The sequence below is a fragment of the Equus caballus genome, chromosome 6 (genome assembly GCF_041296265.1).
Source record: "Equus caballus isolate H_3958 breed thoroughbred chromosome 6, TB-T2T, whole genome shotgun sequence".
Taxonomy (NCBI): domain Eukaryota; kingdom Metazoa; phylum Chordata; class Mammalia; order Perissodactyla; family Equidae; genus Equus; species Equus caballus.
In genome coordinates, this window is record NC_091689.1 from 25272168 (window position 1) to 25290876 (window position 18709).

The 18709-nt window shown below is 54.9% G+C and overlaps 1 protein-coding gene across 6 annotated transcripts in view; it reads right to left on the reverse strand.

The window, feature by feature from the left end:
• The window catches only part of HDAC4 (histone deacetylase 4), a 327295-nt gene extending 309630 nt beyond the window's left edge, over positions 1–17665 (reverse strand). For 5 of the 6 annotated variants that reach the window (XM_070269641.1, XM_023642722.2, XM_023642725.2 and 2 more), the window contains exon 1: positions 17526–17657. The gene's annotated coding sequence lies outside the window, so the exon portion shown is untranslated. Of the gene's footprint in view, positions 1–17525 lie in introns of all 6 variants that reach the window. The other variant, XM_023642723.2, reaches the window with a different exon arrangement.
• Between the last annotated feature and the right edge of the window lie 1044 nt (positions 17666–18709).

Below are 18709 nucleotides of genomic sequence, written 5' to 3' on the forward strand. Positions count from 1 at the left end.
GATGCCAGGAAGCGCCAGGGAGGGAGGGAGCCCTGGGATCCTGGGCGATGAAGGTCCAGTCACACATCTGATGCCAGCCCCTCTGGCTGCACTGTCCCCGGGCCCCCTCTTTCACTCGAGGGTTTCCCTGTAGCTCATGTTCCCCTTTGCCTTGGCAGAATCAGGCAATTCAGCCTTAGGTACAAATGCCTTTCCAAAACCAATGGGAAACAAATTCACCTCGCTTCAGACTTCCAACCTGCATCTAGTCACCCAGGAGCCATCTCTCTTTTCCCTCTTTCATTCCAAAGGAAAACGACTCCTGCTCAGCCTACCCACTCACCTGAGCAAGTTCGAGAACCTGCAGCGCCTGACCCACAGCAGCAGATGTGAGGGCAGCACCAGGGCCGCCACAGTCCAGCAGAGACAGACATGCAGGGAACATACAGAGCAAGCAGTTTACGGGGGACAGGGAGCCCCGAGCAGCAAGTCTCCTGCTTGCTTAAGTTAAGGGGGTAGGGTGGGAGGGCCGGAGGGGAGGAGACAAGTCCAGAAAAAAAGCTGGTCCTCTGAAAGGAAAAGGAAGGAGAACCCAGAAGGAGGGAAGGGACTGCACGCATGCTCAGGGGATGGGGGACAGCGGCTGGGGTGCAGGGGGCTGGCCAGCAGGGAAGGAGGGCCTCCTGCAAGTCCAGGGGCCCCCTGCAGGTGTGTAAGCACAGAGGGACACAATCAGGCTGCATCCAGGGAAATAACGTGGTGACACTTGACATGCTGGCGATTATCAAGAGATATCAAGACCTCAAATACTCCTTGTGCACACAGAGCCCCCACCCGACCCCCGGGCCTGCCCGCCCTGATACCACGGTCTGCCTCTGCCAGGCCTCCACACGGTTCCTAAACTCCAATTCCAGCCTGCCCTTCCCTGCACCCCCCGCACTTCCAGAAAGCCCTTGAAGGGTCTGCTCCCTGCTCCCACAAGAGAAAGCTCCCGGGGCACAGGAGGCCACCTCGGCTGGAGCCAGCCCAGAGCCCAGCCAATGCTCAGGCCGCCCTGGCTCTGCCGGGCCTCTTCTCCACCCAAAATGCCCTCCCACCACCTCCTTCACCTGGTCCCCGGCCCTGGCCGGCAGACTCCAAGCAGCCCTGTTGGGCCCCAGGTTGGGTGCCGCACCCTTTCGGGGCTCCCCTCAGCTGCAGGGTCACCCAGTCATACCTCCACTGGAAACCACAAGATCCTTTGAACCCCGCACCAGCAGTGCTGCCACCCAGAAAGAGGGAGGACAGAATCATGCTGCTGAACCAAGGAGCTGACGGTGGGGGATGGCCACATCCCCTTCATGGCCTGGCTGCAGGGCAGCTGGTATGGCAGTAGAGGGGTTCAGTCCCAAGGCAGGTGGGGGGGTACCCAGCAGGAAGCAGGTGAGGGGGCACGCCACCAGCCAGGAGCGCGACCACTTCACTGGGCTGGGAGGTTAGGCGGGAAAAAGGTGGTAGGACCTGGGGTCGAGGACACAGTATTGGGAGAATCAGCAGCTCACAAGCCGCGTCATTTGGGGAAAGAGAATGACATGATGGGACTTGGGAATTGGGACGACAGTCCTAAAGAGGAACAATGCTGCAGAAGGCCAAGCTCAGCAGTGACCCACGCAGCTGAGCTCTCCTTGTAAGGACAGGCCTTGTAAACTGAATACATGTGCACGCACACATACACATGTGTGCACAGTTAACATATTATATAATTAATATAATATTATATTAACTTGATATATAGTACATGTCATTATATACATTTATTTATATACTGATATTAACATACATATACATACACATTTTATATAGATGCATACATGTATAGTTATTGTATATTAAACATCTTTTCCTTTAGAGTTAGTAAACATTTATGTGAACTATGGGATTGAGGGTAACCTTGTGTTTCCTAAGAACCACCTATCTTTAAAAAAAATCTAATAGAATTGATGTTTGATGGGTACAGAGCTTCAGTTTTGCAAGACGAAAAAGTTCTAGAGATCAGTTGCACAACAATGTGAATATACTTAACACTCCTGAGCTGTACGCTTACAAATGGTTAAGCTGGCAAGTTTTATGTTATGTGTTTGTTACCACAATTAAAAATAATTTTTTTTTAAAGCTAGACATATACACACACACAAATCCAATGAATTGTCCAAACTGCTTATTACATGGACCGTTCCCTTGTCCCCAACTTCACAGAAGCATGCTAAGTGTCATTCTCCACCGAGCCTTGCAATCCTGGTTCAGAAAATAAGGAAATGCACCAGTTTAGACTTCCCAGCACACAGCAGCCACTTACCACCAAGGGAGGCCACCGTTTGGTGGCATCTCCAGGATGCGACAGAACAAACAAATGTTTGTGTCCTGATACCCTGAGAAAATGACTGGAAGTGACTGAGACCAACCCCCCCCCACTCCCCCCCAGCACACACATCAGGACGTTTCCAGTAGACTGGTGGTAAGTGAGCTGTCACCTGAACACGTGACTGCCACGCAATGTTCTGATGAAGGAAACAGTCTGAGAAGCGGGCGGAAGGGCGCTGCCTCCCTGGACCGCCTTTCTCCATCATCGCAGTGAAAACACACGGCGAGTGGAGCTGTAGCGGGAGACAAATGACTCTGGCTCTTCGTTTTAGCATATTCTAAAAATGCAATTTACAATTCAGCAATATCCTTTCTTTTTATGTAGTCACTACAACACAAACAGGCCTCTTTGTTATCTCTAAGTGCATCTGCATGCAAACACGCTCTAGCTAGGAAAACCTAAGTTCTGGGGGAATCGAAACCCATTTTTTAAATTTGAAAGAGAAATGAAAAGAAAGGAGAAGGAGAAAATAGGAGAGCATAAAAGTACACTTGCATCACATGCAAAAAAACATAAAGGAAAGCTGACTTCGTTTCCTCGCCCTACCTGATAAATGACGTACATAACTTGTCCCCGGTGGTTTCAAAATTACTATTTAAGTTTGATGACTGTGCAGTGGAACCAAATCCATCGTGGTCCGAATGCAGTGTCACTTACTTTAATGCTACAGGAAATGCTAGTACTCTGCACTCTATGACAAGAGGGATTCTCAACCTGGGACTAGCGACATCAAAACGTCCCAGGGTGAGAACCCCAGGCAGCCTCCAGCGTGTGCGACTCCTGCTGAAAGGGCATGTGGTGGAGGCACGACCACCAAGTCCACGTAACACACACATCCTCCATGGGCCAGGACTGGCTGGCTCTGTACGACACGCAGCTCAGGGGCTGCTCAGGCCCCCAAAGCAGAGTGATGCAAATCACACACGGCCCCAGCGGGTGACAGGCCCAGATTTCACCTGAGGTCCCCCGGATCTCGGGACTCCGCACGGAATCAACCACAGCCAGAATCACACCAACAGAAGCTGGTTTCCTAAGCTAGGCAGGGCACGCACCCACGTAACAGATTAAAATTAGGCACCCTAATTATTAAACTGTCACCGTAAAAGCCGGGGATGCCATTTTTTAAAAAAAAAATGAATAGGAGAATTAATGGATTTCTTTATTTGTTTGCATTTGTGATACTCAGGCTGTCTTTTATTATCAAGGCAGTCGTAAAAAAATGCTTCTGCCACGTATGCAAATTAATCATTAGTATTTTTCCCAATTACAGTAACTGCTTATTTGTATTGCTGATCTATTCTCCCAATTTAGTTCCCTTAATACTAACGATATTGGCAATTCTTTAATAAAGACACTCAGGCAACACAAGAGAGAGAGAAATGATCTTCATCAGACACCTTTCTCATTCTGTAACTGCAGGACCACCCAGTAGTGACCTAGGTCAGTCCCACCCCGGGACTAGCTAACCCCCTGGAGTCACAGGGCTCTCATCTCTATGGGTCCAACAGGAGTTTGAGCACAGAGGGCCACAGGGAGCAGGTCTCCCAGACTCCTCCCCAGAGACCCCCCAGAGCTCCCGTGGGCCAGGCAGGCTAGGAGAAGCCAGCGCACCCCAGGTAGGGGCTTTCTCTAACAGCTTATATTTTATCTAAAAAATCAGGTGAAATGTCCACTCTGCTGCCTAACACACCCACGTCACACGCATGTGTGTTCTAGTATTACGGAGTTTTACGTAACTGCCCAGCTTGCTGATTTCACTCCCTCCTCACCAGTCTTCAATGCCCAGGAAGACACACCCATTTCCTGTGGCGGCCCCCTCACCAGCTCCAACCCAGCAGCACAGGCGGAGGGGCCACGCCAGCTCCCTTGTGTCCCATGCCCCGCGCCCCCCTTCAGTGCCCTCGCCACCATCACCCGCCGGAGGCCCTGCACTGCTCCGAGCCTCCGCTTCCTCCTGTAAAGGGCGCAGTCACTCAGCAGACCCTTGTCATTCACACTTCACCTCCGAGGTTTGACAGTTTGTGAGAAAACTTCCCTGTCTGTGAGTTAGGAATCCGAAAAGGAAGAGATTAACACTGGCTGTTGGGAGATCGTGCCCGGCGGACAGGGGCCAGAGCAGGGGCAGGGGCCTGAGCCCAGGGGCCTCTTTCTTAACTCAACCAGAACAGGTGTCTCGGCACTGGCTCCTCCGAGAATCACAGAGAAGTCCACAGCCAACACATTTGCCCCAGGGAAGCAACAAAGAAAAGTTCATTTTCAAATCCACCACGCTGAAAGATTGCCTGATAATCAATGACAATTTATTCCTTTCTGTTCCAAATAAAACAGCACCACATGGATGCCATCTCCACAGTTCAGACATCAGCTCTGGCACCCCGGCCGCAAGGGGCCGAGCTGGCAGCAGCCCCCATGGCCTGACCCGGCTCGTGGCTCTCCTGCAAAGACGGCTGCGGCGGGGGCATCCCGGATACTGGAGAAGAAAAAAAGGGCCATGAAGAGGCCTGGGCGACTCCAGCTGACCGACAGGCTGCAGCCCTCCATGGCGCTCCCCGGGTTCCTCCGGACCAGCCTCCAGACCACACCCGGGCCCGGGAACATAACCACAGGACCCTGTAACAGCAGAGCTGCAGCCTGGAGGAAAGCCTGCGCCCACACCAGCTGCAGGAGTAACTGTTTAACTTTCATGAGAAAAACCAGCCAGAGTCTAGAAGACAGAGAACCACGTCCCAGGGGCCCACGGGAGCCACCCTGGCCCCAGGGAAGCTCCCGCCCCTTTGACTGGACAACACAGACTGAAACTCCCCGGGGCAAGACCACTGACGGAGCACACAGCCCCGTTCTGAGAAAGCCAAACTTGGAGAGATTAAAAACAAAGTATGTACGCTAACAGATGAGGAACTGGGGGAGAATTGCACTCCATGGAGGGAGAATTTCATCACCCCAACCGTCATCAGATGCCCTCCTTCCAGAAACTCCGCTGCTCCTCATTAAGCGGTGGGTGGCTGGAGGTGAGCGGCTGAAGTCAGCCGAAGAGGAATCACGAGAGCGGAGCCAGACTTTCATATTGCACACACGCCCCTGCTTGTGCGTACACGTCTGCACGTGTGTGTACACACCTGTCATGTGTGCAGGGGGTGGGGAGGTGCACTTGCCAGGGCTATACATCCCAGAACTTAACTGTGAGCTGCGGCAGAGAGGGAAAGAAGGGCCGGGTACCACAAGGCCTGGACGAGGTCGCCACTGAAGCAGCTGTCCAGCCCACAAGCACCAGTGTGGCCACAGCAGAGATGGCCCTACAGGGGCTAGCAAGGGGCCAGGGTATCTCCCCGCCCAGCCAGGCCAAGAGGCCACCTCCAGTCTCAGCACCGCCATACAGGCTGCTGGCTCCTCACACTGTCTGGCTGTTCCCCTGCCCAGCAAAGGCCACAGGGCCAGCCACCACCGACACAATGCACAGGAGGGCCTTCACCTCCCACCACTCTGAAAGGCCCCCATCTCCCCCAGAAGGCAAACTTCCTTGGGGGGTTGTGGGTGTGCAGGTCTGAGGTTCTCCACCTCGCACACCTTCCACACCTTCCACACACACGTGAAAGGGCCCAGTGTTCCGTTAGTAGGAATAGCTGCTGCCTCTGAGCGCACACCTGTGCCAGGCCTGCACCCCCGCTGTCGGGACATCACACTTAATCTTCACAACAGCTCGGCCAGGTCAGGGGTTCTTTGCTCTGACTGTGCAGAAGAGAAAACTGAAGCCGGGAGAGGCTGGGTAAATCCTTGGCAGCAGCTGGTCCGCGGCTGCACCAGGAGCGCAGCCAGGCCCCTTTCTAAAACCGAGCCCCTCAGTGCCCTGCTTTTCCGACCCCCGAAGTGCATCCCAGAATGTGCCGCACTTCCGCCCAGGGGCAGACAGCTTTACCGTGCACTCCCACTAGTGCGTAAGAGAGGTGTGGGCGCAGAGCCGCTGTCGGCAGCCTCGACATCAGCTGGCAGGAGCAAGGGTATCCGAGCCACAGGGGTGCTGGGGACTAACAGACAGTAGTTAATAGCAGGACAGCACCCAGCACTAAAGAAATACCACAGGAGGCAGCTGGGCGGGTCCTTCCCAACCCATGGGCACCTGAACCCAAGGAAGGGTAACCACCCCTCCATCTCACGCCACGCAGCAGGTGTAAGAGAGGCCAGCGGCCTCCTCATCTCGCTTGATCCTGACAACAATCCACCAGGCAGAAATTCTCAGGCCCACCTTGCAGATGTGCAGACTGAGGCGCAGGGAGGCTGGATAACTGACACTGACACACCGGAGGGTGCTGAAGCCCAGACTGCCCATCTGTCTGATCCCAAAGTACATTCCTTCCAATGCATCCCTTGCCTGCAGGAGGCAGATGAGATCGGGGGTGGGGGGGAGGCTTCCGGAACTGCCAGGCCTGGGCCACGTTCCAGCCAGCAGGACTTGCACCCTGCCTTCTCAGAATGCCACCTGATCGGCAATGGACACCTCGGCAGCGGCAGGAGAGCTGCTGTGGGTTCACTGCCCTGCCAGAGCATCATCAGACAGCTGCCCTGGTCCTCTTCGGTTGCCTAGGCCCATCGCACCAAGGGCAATGGGACCAGTCAGTTAGAGGTACCCACCAGCATGGGGAGGCCCAGCCCCTTCCATCTTGTGGCTCCACTGTCCCCACTCCGAGGGCCCTCCATCCAGTGAGTCAGCCATCAGAGAGAGAGAGGGGAGGACTCTTCCTGACGAGCTTCTGTAACCTCGTCCACCTTGCCAACGGGTCAGTTCCAGCCACATGCCCCTGACTTCCAGGGCCCAGGGTATGCCCAGGAAGAAGGAAACACAAGAAGGCCGATGGGCCCCACATCCACTGTCACAGAAGTCCTGGTCAAGGCCTCACTTCCAGACCCTGCTGAGCCCCTCCCTCCCCTATGAATGGGGACCATCCTTTCCTCCACAGATGCTGCTGTGGGATTCCACAAGACACAGTGGGCCCATACAACAGGCTGTTCAGGAACTGCCGCTGGGGCTGTGGAGAGCGAGGGGCTCCATGGAGCATGCTGTCTGCCATTCCCTCCTCAGCATCCAGCCTCTCTCCCCTTCCTTCCCGCCAGCAGTAATTTCATATGAGGGAAGCTGACTTCCCAGCAAGCTTCTGGAAGAGGCTGAGCCACTCTGTGCATTCCATACCCCTAGCCACAGTGACAGCTCAGAGGTGGACAAGTGACCTAAGCCAGACCAAGCACAGTAAATCCAAGGCTTCCACTAGGACAAAGATGCTGTCTTTCCTGGTAGGCATGAACCAGGAAATGCGTAGCCCTGAGAGCAGCCGGCAGGGCCATCTTAGGACCAGGAAGCTAACTCTCCCAAGATAGGGAAAAGAAACAAGTTTTTGTCGACATGGTGGAGGAGCTGGATCAAGCCACACCTGAATGCTTTCTTTACCTAAACTTTCCCAGAAAGCAAGTCAATCAATTCCCTGGAGGACACAGTACTCTCTGAACCTGCCACGGAGAGATCCTTTTTGATGGAGAGCTACCAGAAACATCTTCCTGCTCAATACTGAGAGCTGCTCACAAACTGTTCTCTTAAAGCATCTTCCCCATAATCCCAGAGAGGACACAGTCTAGTCCCTGGTGTCCCTGCTCCTCCATTCACCAGAGACCACCTAGGGACCTACAACATGGTCACACCTGCCCCTGCATACACCCCCACAGAGCCACCTGTGGAGGGCTGTGCCCATGGGGCACCAGAAGCACCCAGCTGCTCTCATGTCTAAGTCCTTCACCACCCTCCCTAGGGAGCACTGACGCTTCGCCCTGCCAGGAGCCAGTGCCAGACCTGCAGCCCACTACACCCAGAGCCCAGGCACCCAGGCCACACAGGTTCCCTCGAGCCACTGCTGCCACATGGAGTCATCTTCCGACAGTGGCAGCGGGCGAGGAGCACTCTATCCTTAAGGCTCCCTGCTGGCGCGTGATAAAGAACAGTGAAGAGATGGGAAACCTCATCTGCAACATGCATCCACGTCACCCCAGGTCCACGTCAGCCTGGGACGGTCCCCTTTCCGGGAATATCAGGAAGTGTCGTGGACAGCACAGACCCGGCACGAAATGTCCATCACTCCAGTTCATGCATCACCCTCCGGGCCAGGGACCTCAGCACCACTGGCCTAGGGACGAATCATACCACAGCCAAGGCGCTGGTGCAGCAGGACAGCCACCGCTGTGGCCAGGCCCCGTGTGCCGGGCCACAGACACTCGGCCATTCAGGTGCCTAACACACACAGTGGCGCCCTCGGAGCTCACAACATTCCACTTGCAGCTGAACAGGTGCTGCTGAGCTTTCAAGAACAGGACCTCTGTAAGCCATGAAACAGTGCCCATGAGGACAGAGAACACCTCGCTCCCAAATGCAAGTGAGGTCCTTGGGAGAGGCTCCCCCTGCTGCGACCTCAGCAGACACAACAGAGACGCCCTGAGCTGGTGCAGAGGCCTCAGGGAGTCCTGCAGGGACATACAGACATCAAAGGCCCAGGCAGCAATAGTCCCCTAGCAGACGACATCCGACCTGAGACCTGCTTGCAGGGAGGGGAGAAGGGCCGAGCGTCAAGGAGGGGCTCACACGCCCAGCACCCCCTTTTGACCTCCCCTTGGCCGCGGGGAGGAGGCCTTCTCCTATCCTACACGTAGGACACCGCACACACAGAGGCGAGGCACCGCCAGCCAGACCACAGGGTCACAGTAGAGCTGGGCTCTCAATCCAGGTCCGACTTGACACCCACCTTCAGTCCTCAGCACCCCTGAGCCATGAAAAACAAAAGGTCTGCACCTGCGGAAACCCCTCTTTATGCTATAGGCAAATGAACACCCCGATAAACAGCATCAGCACATCCCCAAGTGAGACCCTTAGCCCCATGCCCCTAAGGAAACCAGCTGGGATAAGCAAGCACCCGAAATAGGAGCAGAGTCCTTCCACCCGCCTTGCTGCTCTCTCTGCTTCGTCCTCTACTTAATTAGAAGAATTCTGAAAATAACAGCTTCCGAAAAATGCAACCCACATTTGGAAGAACACTATCCATTCTGACACAGAAAGACATCGTCATCCTGGGGAAGGAGTCAGGCACACATCTGACACTGCTGTCTGTAAATTGCACATCCCGAAAGGTCGACTCTCCCATCAGCCCAGGGGGTGAGCTGGCCGCTCCTCTGCTGGGGCCTGATCTCGCCTGAGGCTCGTGGCCGCTGGCGGCAGAGGAGGCCACTAGCAGCTGCCAGAGAGGCAGGCGGGCCAGCCCAGCCTTCCTTGGGGATTTCAGCAGGAAGCACAGTAGGATGTTGCAGGTCGCCGGCACCCAAGCTGACAACTAGGGATGCGCTCAGGCTGCTGCCTGACTGGCCAGGTGATAAACGTTCAAAGGAAATAATCTGCTTCAGAGAAGGTTCTCACAAGGAGACAGCAGTAAGAAGTAAGCGCCCCAGTGATGTCTCCTTCAGTGTGCCCCTCCAACCTGGAGCGCCTGGGAAGGAATTACGACACAGCCCTTATGCTGGCCAAGAAAGGTTTCCAAAGAATGAGGACTGAAACCACCTATTATGACCTTTTCAGTGCAAGAGGCTGGTTCAGGTCCCTTCCAGAATGTTCTCTACACTGACTCCCATGGAGCTCAGGTCCTGAGCTACTCTGAGTCGTCCCAGATCTAGAAGAGGGCCTGACAAAAAGGAAGCTCTCAGTCACACTGGCCAAATGAAGAAGGAAAGCAGCTGCCACCTCACTTCACGATGTGGCCCTGGCGGGTGGGGGGAGCAGCCAGGACCTCCGTGCCCGTCACGGAGCAAGCTGCCCTGGCTTCCCACCCAGAGCCCTCCACGACAGTGTCACAGGCCAAGCACACTCCAGAGAGGGGTTGGCTGCGCCAGGGCCACCTGGGGGCCCTCTGGGAGGTACCACGCATGTTTACTTCCGTCACCATGCTGCCCCAACCAGATGGACCAAGAGAGGCTGAGACATCACACCTCGCAGGGAACAGAAAGAAAAGAAGTTCAAAACCCTGGAGTAAACACCAGCAGACTGTGCACGCGGGACGAAGCAAGAAGTCCGTCCCAAGCCAACGCCCCAGCCAGCCCGCCCCTCTGATCTGCTCATCCTTCCTCACACACTCCAGCCTTAGAGCCCTCAGAGCCTGGCCACCAGCTGACCCGGATGGCTCTTCCACCCAGAGCTGCAGCCCCACAACTCTGGCTCTGGCTAAAAGGAACCACACCCATTCCCAGCACCCCTCCTGTCTTCCCCCTCACCAGGGCCCACCTCCTCCCCGGCCGCTGTCTCCGCCGAACCCTCAGCCCCCCATGGTCTGGTACACCTGTGTCTGTTTATCTTCTTCCTCCCTGTCCCCACCAACATCCAAGCTCATTGAGGGCAGTGGCCGGGTCTTCCTGATCAAGACTGGGGCCACAGGAGCTGCCTCTGCACCTGCCATCAAGTCCTCCATTGCAAGGAGCACTGGTCCGACTCCATCTTCTCAGCCCCCTCCCACGGAAAACTTCCTCCCTGGGGTGGGTGCAGGCTTTGCATTTGCAAAATAATAACTGATCAATCAGAAACTTTGAGGAAACACGCTCCCAACCACCCCCACCAAAGAAAGGCAGGGGAGGGGGGCACTGGTCACAAAAACTTCTCCTCCCAAGTCTGAAAAAGACCCACTCCAGCAAATAGCACATCACCCAGATGCCAGCAGCTCCCGAGGGAACACGCAATTCCATCACGGTCTGAACAACACTCCCACTTGGAGGGCCGGCTCAGGCTCTCAGGCCGTAAGAACCGATTTATTGTTTCAGGCTCAAACATCAATCCAACAAAAGCACTTGACTCACCCAGACGGAAGACTTCATAAACAACAGTGAACGCACACAGCCGAACACTCACATTTTTAACAGAGCAGACTCCAAAAGGCTCATACACGCAACCACAGTGAGGTATCAGATTAAAGTTTTGAGTTTGAACAAGAAATGATGAAATAATGTCATTAATTCCAATTTGAAATAAACACAGGAAAACGCCTTTAATGAAAGCAGCGGCTGGCCACCTGGAACCCGAGCCCCGGCGCAGGACAAGCATGCGCACGCGCCTTGGCCGCGCACAATGGCCCCATTTGCCACTTGACAGCTGTGTGTTTCAGGCCCTTCTTCCTCTCATTCCTCTCTGCATCACAGAACCCACTTGACTTGTATTTATGGCATCTACTTAAAAGCACGTAATCTCCAAAATCAGGACCAAGACGTTCCCAGCTTGCAGCAGGGAGGAAACAGGCAATTCCAGAGCACAGGCAGAAACCCAGAGGGGCCAGGAGGCCAAGGACCAGCCCTCATCCAGGCTCTCCGCCTGGGGCCTACGCCGTGCCATTCATCCAGCCACTCATTCATTCATTCAGGGAGCACCCACACTGCCAAGCACGGGGCACGAAGCAGGCATGAGGCCCTCAAGGCCCCTCAACCCCATGGAGTCCCCAGCTGTTGAGAGGTGACACTAAGCCACTTATGTCACAAGGAGCTATAAATTACACAAGTGATCCTATTAGGACAGAGGAAAAAGGATGTTAGGCCAGGTTTAACAGGGAATCAAAGGATGAGTATGGATTGAGCACTCACAGAAGATGGAGATGAAAAGAGGTAGTTCCGAGAAATGGGAACGGCGTGTCAAAGGCCCTGGGGCCAAAGGCAGCTTACAGACAGCAAGGAAGCAAAGCAGGTGGGGGCTGGAGCCCAGCAGACAGGACAGGTGCATCAGATGAGGCTGGTGAAACAGAGGCTAGGGGCAGGCAGCCTTCCAGGATCCCAAGAACAATGGGAAGCGATGACAGGGTTTTGAGCAAGGAAAGGATGGGTACAGACCTGCTTTGGCCAAGACCCCTTAGGTACCATTTGCAGCACGGATTGTGCAAAGCCCGCCCAGACCCAGGAGGCCAACACCCCCTCAGAGGGTTTACGAGGGAGTCAGAGAAACAAATCCCCTAGATTTTTCTAATGCTAAGCATATTTATCAACTTCCTAAGAACTTGTTTTTTTTCTGCTTTATAAATAATAAAGTCGAAGAGCATTTTCCCCAATGGAAATACCAGGCTTTTTTTTTTAAAAAAGTATTACTATTAAAACGTAATACATGCTTACAGCAGAAATTTATACAATATCAACAGATATAAAAAGACAATGAGGGCCAGCCTGGTGGCAGGTGTAGCGGCTAAGTTCACGCACTGTTCTTCGGTGGCCTGGGGTTCACAGGTTCGGATCCCGTGCGCAGAGGTAGCACCGCTCGTCAAGCCATGCTGTGGCGGTGTCCCATAGAAAACAGAGGAAGATTGGCACAGATGTTAGCTCAGGGCCAATCTTCCTCAAAAAAATAAATAAAAAATAAAAAGACAAGGAAAGCCTCTCACCCCCCACTTCCCTGAGACCCTATTGGGCCACCATTACCACTTTAGAGACTGAAGTACTTAAAAAGCAGAAGGGATCCTCTGGGTGAGCTTGGCACCTGCTTTCCTCACTTAGCACCCTGCACACTTCTGCCTCTCTATGAGCCTGTGCATAGATATTCCACACGATGGAAACATCAACATGTATTCAGTAAGTATCACCTTTATAAACAAGATAGCAATAACATCCTATACATATCTGGATTTCCATGCTGGTATCACATTCCTTCCTAAGAATAACTTCCAATGAGAAGAATTGCTGGGACAAGGGGAATGACCATTCAAAAATTTGACACACAAAACTTTTCTGCAGAGTAATTAAGTATTGACAATAATAATAGCCAACAATTACATTGGGCTTACTATGTGCCAGGCCCTGTTCTAGGCACTTTCCATATATTAACTTACTTAAATTTCACAAAAAACTATATGAGATAGGAAGTATTATTATCACCATCAATGGGTGTTATCAAACTCAACCTTTGCTAACACGATGGGCATAAATGTAATCTCCTTTCAGCTGAATTTCTTTATTAGTAAAGCTAAGTCTTTTCTATCATTAGCCGCTGTGATTTGAGTATTCATGTGCTGTGCTCATCTCACAATAGGGATGCTCATCCTTTTTCTTATTGGTTTGTAAAAGCTCTTTACATATTGCCTATTAAGCTCATATAGGCATAATACATTGCATATTTTTTTTCTCATTGTTTCTTAACCTCGCTTATGGAATCCTTTGCCAAAGAGACTTCAATTCTTATACTGTTAAATCTGTGAATAGTTTCTCTTTAAGGTTTCTGGCTCGGTTGTTATAATAAGAATAGATTAAATAAATGATTTTTCAAACTTTCTGGTCCTTGGAATGCTTTCTTCCAATAAAACCTTCAAGGCAATCCTACAGACAAAAAAGGGAACGGCAAACTGCCCTGGTTGAAATGGATGTGCAGCACCAGGCGCCCTCCACCACCCTCGCCCGCCCCCAGCAGCCTCAAGGGGAGAGCCAAGGATGGGATGCAACACCCACCAGCCAATATAATTAAGATCCCTTCCAGCTCTACAATGCCACACACATAACAGAAGACAGCACGAGAAAGCCAGAATTACTTCCTAGGCCCTACCGAAACCCAGAGTCAGCTATGACAGCTCCAACAACAGCCAACACAACACTACACCCAAAAGGTGTTCCAAATTGTCCTCTTCCCAAAGAGGCTGTGCTCTCCCAAACACTTCGATGATTATGAATTTCAACTTTAAGAGCATCACTGGCCAGGAAGCAGAGGCATGGGAAGAGGGAATCAATCCGGGACTTGATCCAGCAAGGGATATCAGCTGCTCCACTTCACTTCTATCTCAGCTTCCTCCTCCACAAAATGGGTACAGTAGGAGCCACCTCCTAAGGCTGCGGGGAGAGATAACTGAGACATATACGTCAAGTACGCACAACAGCATGTGGCCCAAGAAGATGCTCATTAAATGTCAGCTACTGGTCTGTTACAATTGCTAGTGTTATGACGTCTGCTGGGAAAGACATTCTGGTTTCTGCGTCGGCTGATGCAGATGCTGATGTGTCCCCACGGTTACGTGATGGGTCACAGTGGAGGCAACCTGCGCCTTGGACTCTCCTTGCAGGAAGTGAGTAGGAGGCGTGTCAGAAAAGGCAGCAGAGAGGCCACCAGCAGCTGCAGATGCGCAGCCCACCTTGTAGCCTAAACAGGCCCCACCCACCCCCTCCTCACTCACATAAGCCCAAGAGAGGAAAAGCGACCTTATGAAGAGAACACACTGATCTTAGTTCAGTGGGTTTCCCCTAAGAAACGCTCTGTAAACATACGTTGCTGAGGTCTGTTAAAAGGCAGCCTTGCTTTACACACAGAGGCCCCCGTCTGACTTGGACGAGAAGATGCTGTACCCTCCTCTAAGGTCAAGGCCAAGAGCTCCAGGCCCGCTGCATACTCCAGCATATGCTGACCATCTGAGATCGAAGCAAAGCCCCTCCAAACTGGATCCCTGCCGCCCGCCCAGGACCCATGAGGGCAGCTGCAAGCAATGGGGAGCGACTCGCCCGCTGGCTAGAGCAGCAGGGGCTCAGGCCCAGCTTCGCTGGCTGCAGCGCGAGGGTAAAATCCGAAGCTTCCAGGGAGGCTGGGCCGGCTGTATCCCCAGCTGCACAGTCAAGGATTCCGGTCCAGGGACCCAAAGCCCAGCCACAGGCTGTCGCCCCTCGGCCTCCCAGCAGCAGCAGTGGGCTCTCATTCCCTGCCTCTCCCTCGCTCCCTACATCAGGTATTAATCTATTACTCGTGGCAGCTTCTGAGCAATGAAAGCACAGCCGTTTTCAATAGAGAACAGTATGGACGAATTCTACAGGAGCAATGACATGTTTCTTCTGCTCTGGCAGTTAAGACGGCACAAAGTCCCTTTCCTCTGGTGCCACCCCCAACATCAAAGGATGAGAATTCAAAGCCATTCATGCTGCATTGAAACCTCACAATGAAGCTGGAAAATGGAAGTCGATTACTGGGCATAAATATGCAGTAGTTAAAAGGAAAGAGTTATAACGAAATTAAACTGCAGCAACCCCACGATGTGTGGAAACTTCCAGAACTAGAGTCCTCCTGGTAAACATCAAGAGGGGCATCCTTATAAAGCAGGTTTCTTGACTACTGAAGGTCAAGATCAGCCGCTCCAGCTGCACACAGCCACGGTGCCATGTTGTTCTGTCCATCTTGCTACAGTAACAGCCCCCAAGGCCTCTGGGAACATGGCATTTGGAGATGTTTATTCTGCATGGCTGCGAAGCTGCTGACCACAGAACATTCTCTCTTGGCTCAGGGCTGCTTAGGCCACATCTGTCCTTGGTCCCTAGGCCTTCCAGACCTCGAGTAGACCAGTCATCCACCCCCCTACCACCCCAGCCCCAAGGCTCCCCCAGGAGCACTCACGCTGCCAACAGTGTCCCATCTGCCTGCCTCATAAATCCTGCTTCTTTCCTGATTGATTACTGCTCTCTTTAGGATAGTATCTGATCTCTAAAATAAAAGCCCAGAACACAGAAAGCTAGAGAAGTCTTACAATGTGTCAGGGTGTGTGTTTTTAAGGCAGGAAAATACTTCCCTCCCACACAAATGTGAGTTCTGGGGAAAGATGCCACAGATCCAAGGGAGTGGAATATCTCGGAAAGCTTGATCGGAATTAAAAATAGATAATAGAACACAGATTGTAGAATTCTCAGGAGCTACCTGAAAAAAAAATTAAATCTCACATCTTTTGGATATCCAAAACTCCATTCTGATGAAACTTCTAACAGGGTGGCATTTTGCATTTCCAATTATAATAGAGTAATTGTGTTGCCATAGTTACTGCAAAATTCTGCAATAACTTTTGTTGCTTTGTAATTGCTGTAGTGTATATTTGTGTACAAGCAGCTGAGTTTTCTTAATTCCATCTCTCTCCCTCCTCCCCAGTCACCACCACCACCACCACGTTTCCTGGCTCGATTCTGAAACCACCACACCAGCTTTCCTAGGACAGTCCCTAAAATAATGCACCGAATTATCAGAAGCAATTAAAACTCCAGGCAACCGCGATCATATTACAAAAGAAAAAGTGAAACCAGGCCAAGGAGCAAACCCACCAGTAAGTATTCCCTCAAGCCTGCCGGGCTGGCGCTGGGCGAGGGCTGTTTACGCGTTTACTCCCAGGCCTGCCATGCTTAGGTGGTTTGTGGGAATAAACAGAAAAGCCGGAGTAAAGCGAGGAAAGTAACAGGCCCTGTCCCCCACCCCCCCACGAGGGCAGGCAGAGCCGCTCTCAGCAAGCAATTAGGCAGGTCTCTACAGTAATGCAATTAGGATTTAGTTAAGAAAGTCATTAGTTTTAAAATAACTTAAGTTTAATTTCTGCCACGCTTTATTTGAAAATTGTGTCACAGCAGGTCAATTTACAACATGCAATAAAGAAAACACTCATATCAGCGGCTGCGAGTTATTACAAATTTTTGATGTGCATTAAATGAGTACACTGGGTTCCACCCCCGGCCTTGCCAACCGATACGCGCGGTCTCCTGCTACAACAGTGTCAAATAATTCAACGTTCAATGTAAATACGAGATAATTTGCTTATAATCCCGTGCTGTGTGTTTGCGATGCCGGGAAACGCGGCTCCCATCCTCCGGGCAGGACGGGGGGCCGCGGCTCGGCCCGTGGACATCCTGCGGGCAACCCCTCGGGGTCGCGGGCAGACCCCGCCCCTCCCGCGACGGGCCGGGGGCACCCCCGCCGGGGGACGGCGCGCCCCACGCCCCGGGCCCGGGAGGGACGTTTTTCTGCAAACTCACAGCCGTGACAAAGTTACATAAACGGCGCGGCGGGCTCCGGGGCCCCCGGCCCACCTGCCGAGGGCGCGGGGCGGCGTGCGCCCCCGGGGAGCGCCGGCCGCCCGCCCCCCGCCCCGCGGCGGCCCTCGCTCCGTCGGGGCTGCAGGGGAGGTCCGGCGGGCTCGGCTCGCGCTCCGGAGAGCACCGGGCTGGCGCGCGCGGCCTGGGCGCACGGGCCGGGCCGGGCCGGGGGCGCGGAGCCGGGCGTCCACCTGCCGGGCCGGGCGGCGGCGGGCGGGGGGCGTGGAGCGGCGGCCTGGGCGGGCGGCGGGGGGCGGACAATGGCCCGCGGCCGGGCCGGGGCTGCGCTTACCGCGGCGGCGGCGGCGGCGGCGGGCGCTCTAGCCCCGCGCGGTCGCTCCGAGCCGCATCTCCTCAGCCTGCGCCGCCACCACCACCACCCCGGCGGCGGGCGGGCGGGCGAGCGGCGGGCGCTCGGGCGGCGGCGACAGCGGAGACGCGGCCGCGGCGCGCCGGGCCCAGGCGGCTGAGGCGGCGGCGCGGGCGGGCGGGCGGCGGGCGGGCGCGCGGGCTCGGGCGCGGGCGGCGGCGGGGACGGTGCTCCGCGGCGGCGGCCCCACAACCTCCCCTCCTCATTCACAAAAAATTGACCCACGTTGAACCATGATGCTGCTCCCCCCGCTAGCACCGAGCCGGGCGCTGATAGGCTAGCCGCGACGCCCGTCAGCCGCTCCGGCCCCGCCCCCTCGCCGGCGGCGCTGCAGCCATTGGCTAAGGCGGCCTTGCATCACCACCCCTCACGGGCCCCTCCCGCCCGCCCGGTTTCTAATGAAGAGCTCGTCAATTACGGCTCGGCCCCGCCCTCCGCCCGCCCTCCCCTGGCGCCCGGCCGTCCTCCCATTGGCCCGCTCGGGCCCCAGGTACCGCCCCATCGGCTCCCGCCCCTCGTCCCGCCGCGGCCAACCGCCATGCCGGATGCCCTACGAACGGCAGGGATGCTCCACCCCCGCCCGCCTTCCCGCACACGTCCTGGACCCCATTGGCTGTCGGAGCTGTCAACCCAGAGGGCGGGGCTACTAAAGGATGCTCCAGGCGCCAGCCGCTGGGCGCTTCGCGGTTGAGAAAGCATAGGGAGCCGGGACCGGTGGTGACTGTAAACACGGGCTCTGGCCCTGGCGAGCCCCACTCGGCAGCCCCGAAGAGCTGGCCCACGCCAGCCCGGCGGTCAGGATCGCGTGCCTGCGGGTCTGCGGGCCTGACGGGCGCACGCTGGGGAGCAGAATGAGGCGCGGAGCCGGTCGGGCCTGGCCGCGGCCTCCATCTTGGGTACTGGCAGCGGTCACGTGGTGTTGCGTGCGCCCGGGGACGCAGGGGCGGTGCGGAGGATGAGCGCGCAGGCGCGGCGAGCCCCGCCCTGCCCCGCGGCGGGAACGCGGCCTCCGGGGCGAGGGGCGTGGGGCGGACCCACCGCGCCTGCGCCGGCGGGAAAGGGCCTTGACCGTGCGAGGTGACGGCCCCTTGGACGCCGCGGCCGCA